The sequence below is a fragment of the Stegastes partitus genome, unplaced genomic scaffold, assembly GCF_000690725.1.
Source record: "Stegastes partitus isolate 25-593 unplaced genomic scaffold, Stegastes_partitus-1.0.2 Scaffold246, whole genome shotgun sequence".
In the NCBI taxonomy this organism is placed as follows: domain Eukaryota; kingdom Metazoa; phylum Chordata; class Actinopteri; family Pomacentridae; genus Stegastes; species Stegastes partitus.
Window position 1 is genome coordinate 501,692 of NW_007577977.1, and position 5,138 is coordinate 506,829.

Genomic DNA, 5,138 nt, shown 5'->3' on the forward strand with positions numbered 1-5,138 from the left:
AAACAGACAAAACAGTTGCATTCAGGTGGGATAAGCAGTCCCAAACAGGTGAGTAAATTATTTCTCACAATTACGTAATCAGTCAAGTGCCATGCAATTCAGCAAGGCGATCATTTCTCTCCATTTAATCCGATCTTTTGCTTTCTGAATTGTGACTTTGCCTGTTCCATCCCACAATTACTACTCGATTGATTGTCCAGTGTGTAAATTGCCAGAAAAAAAAGCAGAAAGCGCCTGTAATTATTTTCAAAAGCAAAAGTTGACATTCTGATTTCTTGCTTTATGTGATTTGCTATCAGAAATGCAAAAAAATATTAAGTTTAAATGCAAATGGAAAATTGCAAACAGTCACTTTTCAAAGGCTCCATCAAGTGTTTTTTAACCCTACTCAGAACTTTTGGTTTAGGTGAGTGGTATTGTTTTTTGTTTTTTTGTTTGTTTGGGGTTTTTTTTGGGGGGGGGGGGTTAAATATAAAAAGATGGACATTTGTCATGCATTTGGAACTAAAAAAAATATGTCAACTTATCAGAAAATGTATTTAACAACATATAGTTAATGAGTACCAACAAATACTTTGCATATATTCTTTCTTGGGGTTCAATGGACCCTGAAAGACCTTCTTTGCATGGCAACATGAAAGTCCTGAAGAGGGTTAAGGTGCTTTTCTTGAAGGTGTTTTTTGCTTCCTATGTTTCCTTTCTCAATCCGCTAATGAGTGGTTAAATTTCTTTAATGACAAATTCTTCAGACATTCTAGCTCATAGCTTAGTTTAAATTCTGCTCTCTCCAAAGAAATATTGAATGTCAAAGACTTTATTTCCATGAATTCTGATTAATTTTTATGCACCAATTTGTACCTTTTCTGCATCAATTTATGGTGGAAATGTGTCAAGGAAACACAAAATTCAGGCACAAGGTGATGATTGAAAATATAATGGAATACAATGTAGTAAGGCTCCCAGCAAGTATTTCTTTCAAGTATTTACTCTCATGTAGATCAACAGTTCTACATCCATCCAGTTTCTTCAGTTAATCCTGAGTCAGGTTGTGGTGGAAGCAGGCTAAGGCTGCTGATGTACCTTCTGTGTGTTGTCATGACATAAACTTCGTCATCTCCAGTAGTCTGTGAGAGGCCACACAGATCCCTCCATACACATCCTCCTAAAATTTGTGTTTATGCTGTGACTCTGCCATATGGGCAAAAGTGCGCATGCTTCATCATTGTGAATAATTGTGGAATACTTAGATACAACCCAGTTCTCGACCTTAGCAGGAAACATCACAGGGAAAAAAAATGTTCTTGCATTATTTTTCAACATAGTCTCCTTTAACTTCAATGCACTTGGTCCAGCAATGTTCAAGCATGCTGTTAGGAGCTCCTAGATACTCCTCAAAGGCATAGATGATTTCATTATCGCTGAAAATGGCGACCATGACATTGGGAATTCAGTTCAGGCAAGAGATGTCAGACGGTGCAGGTCGGGTGAGTAAGGTGGATTGGACAACAGTTTAAAAGGTCACATTTGGCTGCATCTCCCACCTGAGCTGTGTGGATGCAAGTATTATCCTGAAGCAACAGCAGAGAGCTCACAGCTTTCCTGTCCTTTCCTCTTTAATTGTTTCAAACATTAGAGTCTTTGTGCACAGGCTTGATATAGGCTTTATGGTGTACAGTTCTGCCCCAAAATGGAAGTTATGCCTCTTCTTCCCAGGTGAGGCTGAGAACTTTTTGAAGTAGCCTCATATTCAAAGGAGTCTTCCAAGCAGACTAGAAAAGAAGTAAATGATAACAACTACATGTCCATAGCTGTATGTGTGCGCATCTGCACCAGGGTACAGTCAAGGCTTAGGCAGGTCACTCCATACATCCCTCTCCCCAGCAACGTTTTCCTGCTCTTCCTGAGGCATTCCGAGGTGTTCCAAGGTCAGTTTAAATTTTTCTTCTCTCCAGTGAGTTACAGGGCTAAACTGGATTTTCCTGCAAAGAAAGGCCCCCAGGAGGAGGCATCCTTATTAGATGTTGGACCACCTGAGCTGGCTTCTTTTGTCATGAAGGAGCTGAGACCCTCTGGATGTCTATATTCAAGCCCAGCCACCCTATGGAGGAAACTCAGTTTAGCCACTTGTATCTTATTCTTTGGTTTACTACCCAGAGCTCATGACTATAACTCAAATCGAGAGCTTTTCAGCTCAGCTCTCTCTTCACCATGATAGTCAACACCCACATTAATGCTGATGCTGCACTATCCATCTGTGCTCCATTTTTCCGTCACTCATGAAGAAGATCCATAGAAACTTAAACTCCGTCGCTTGGTGCAGTAAATCCTCTCAGAGGAAGCAATTCACAGGTTATCGGCAAAAAGCCTCTCAGTTGAAGGTGCTGACTCTCATCTGTTCCAGTGCACGCTGTAGATCACGTTCGGATGAAACCAAAGGAGCCACATCATTGAGATGTGTAATCTGAGGCTCCCAAACCAGAATATCTCCTCACCTCAGCTGTACCTTGAGATCCCATCCATGAATATCACATCAACAGAATCAGAGAAAAGAGACATTGTTGGTGAAATCCAGCATCCTCCAGAAATGTGTTTGATGTAGTGGCGAGAACACAGCTTGCACTTTGGTTGTGCAAGGACTCGTAGCAATGGTTCCAATAGTGCAAACTCCTGCAGTGCCAACAAGGCTTCCTGGGTGAAAAGCACAACTTTTCTAACTTAATATCATCCCAGCTGAGTCACAACACATACAGACATGAGCTTCTCTTCTGTCCTCTTTTTTTTTTTTTATTGTTGTGCCTCTAAATACCATCTGTTTTTTCAAAATAAAAGTCCTCACCTTGTTCCATGTTTTACAAATGTATGTGATCTAAATAGTGGAGGAGATGTATGCCATGCAAAACACCAAAAACCATCACCATCCACAAAAATCTAAATTCACAGAAATCCCAGTAGTCTGAGTTACTGCCTCCTTAGCTCCTCTTAGAGGAACAACCAGGAACTACACATATCTACAATACCTCATCTGTCATCCATGTTCCTTATCTTCTGTCTTACAAGTTATTATATTTTTAATCAGTCAAGTTATTAACCCCCAAAATTATGTTAAACAATGGTGGAATACTGTAATGTTTGAAAACTTTTGTTCTATTTGTTTAACCTTCATTTGACAAGTCCTTTAAGAATAAAAGCTCTTTTTAAGGAAGACTTGGCCAAGAAGGCATATCATAATAAAGTTACAAACATTATCAAATCGAGCACAACACAATGACACAGTACGAAAGTAAAATACTTCTCTCTTCAATGCTCTTCTAAGGATTGACCCTCTTCAGGACTGTCATGTTGGCATACGTAAAAGGTCTTTCAAGGTCCACTGGATCCCAAGAAAGAATATGTGCAAAATATTTGTTGGTATTCATTATAGACTTTTATACATTTTCTGATAAGTTTATGTATTTTTGGTTCCAAATGCATGACAAATGTCCATCTTTTTATCCATCCATCCATTATCTATACACCGTTTCATCCTCACTAGGGTCATGGGGGGCTGGAATCTATCCCTGCTGACTTAGGGTGAAGGCAGGGGACACCCTGGACAGGTCNTGTGTGTGTGTGTGTGTGTGTGTGTGTGTGTGTGAAGCCTGGCAGGGTTTTAGCAGCAGGGCCAGCCAGTGTTTTGGAGTCATTAGAGGTGTCTGCAGTATCTTGCCGGAGGGCAGTGCAGCGTGGAGAATAAAAAGTCCAACCTGCCTCTATGCGTGTGTGTTTCAGACCTCTGTTGCCCTGGAAACAGGTTCCCGAGATTTCTTCATTTTTCTCTATCCATATCACCCCACATCCACCGCCACCTCTACACTCCACATGCTGCAGCTGCTTCCTCCCCCACGACCTGCCGCATAGTACAATCACACACAATTCCAGCGTGCTGCAGTCATTTCACAATGTCACAGCACAAAGTAACGCACTCCTCCACCTCATAACCGCACACAAAACCTGGGAGGGTGCACACTGCTGACCCTGCTTTGACTCAGCCGTCACTGCTGCAACAATCTGACCTCTAGCAGAAAGATGAGGAGACAAAGAGGGAGAATCAAAGCCGCCTGCACTCTCAGATTCAGATTCATGTTTTTGATGGTTGGAATTAATTATGCTCATGGGAGTGTTATGTAGAGTTCAGGCAGATGGTTCACCAGATTGTACACACCTATTTCATAACTGGAACATTCATGCCTTAAAGAGAGGATGTGCTGCCACCGCTCGCATGTCACACAGAGAGAAGCATTTACACGAGCTGCTCACTTTCAGGCCTTTTTAAGTCATCCTTGTGTTTCTGCAGTGTTATGTGTGCATTCCTTTGTAGTGACTTTTCTCTCTGGCAGCAGGCGGAACATTCCAGGGAAATGGCTGACCCAGAATAACACAGAGACGCAGGATGACTGAGGCAGCGAGCGAGGGTCCTCCGCCCTCGCTGAAACCATCGTTTCCTAACAGACACACGATGTGTGAGTGTCTGTGCAGAAAGCAACACACATGACTGTCATCACAGGAACACATGACGGCGTTCGCCCTGCAGCTACTCCACAGTCGTGTCTTGTAAGCGTAAAACATCCAGTGTCATAAATGAGCTCCCTACTGCCTCAAATGCTCCTACCAGTCAAAACTGTATCTGAAAACACCAGGTTTATTTTGATTAATCACAAATTGTCAGAAATTTGCACCACATTCATTTTGCATCTTGTGGCTAATTGATTTCTGTTGTATTTTTACCACACAGAAAGCCTTCAATAGAGACACATTATACCATCATAGAAGCGCTTTGAATTTTAGTTTTGTTTGATCAGCTGTAAAACAATAAAAAGCAAAATATTAAGTTTACTATCATAAAAAAAACTACAGAAAACAGTAAATAGGTACATTTAAGAGCCTTTTACAAGTTACTATTATTATTATTATTATTATTATTATTATTATTATTATTATTATTATTATTTCTGTCTGCATTATTAGATAAATTGCAGATTTGTCTGAAATTTGCACCACTTCCATTCTCCATCTTGTGGCTCACTTGTGTTATCAGATTAATTTTCAATTTGTCAAATAATTACATCTGAAAACCTCAATGAAAGTCACATTATTGCATC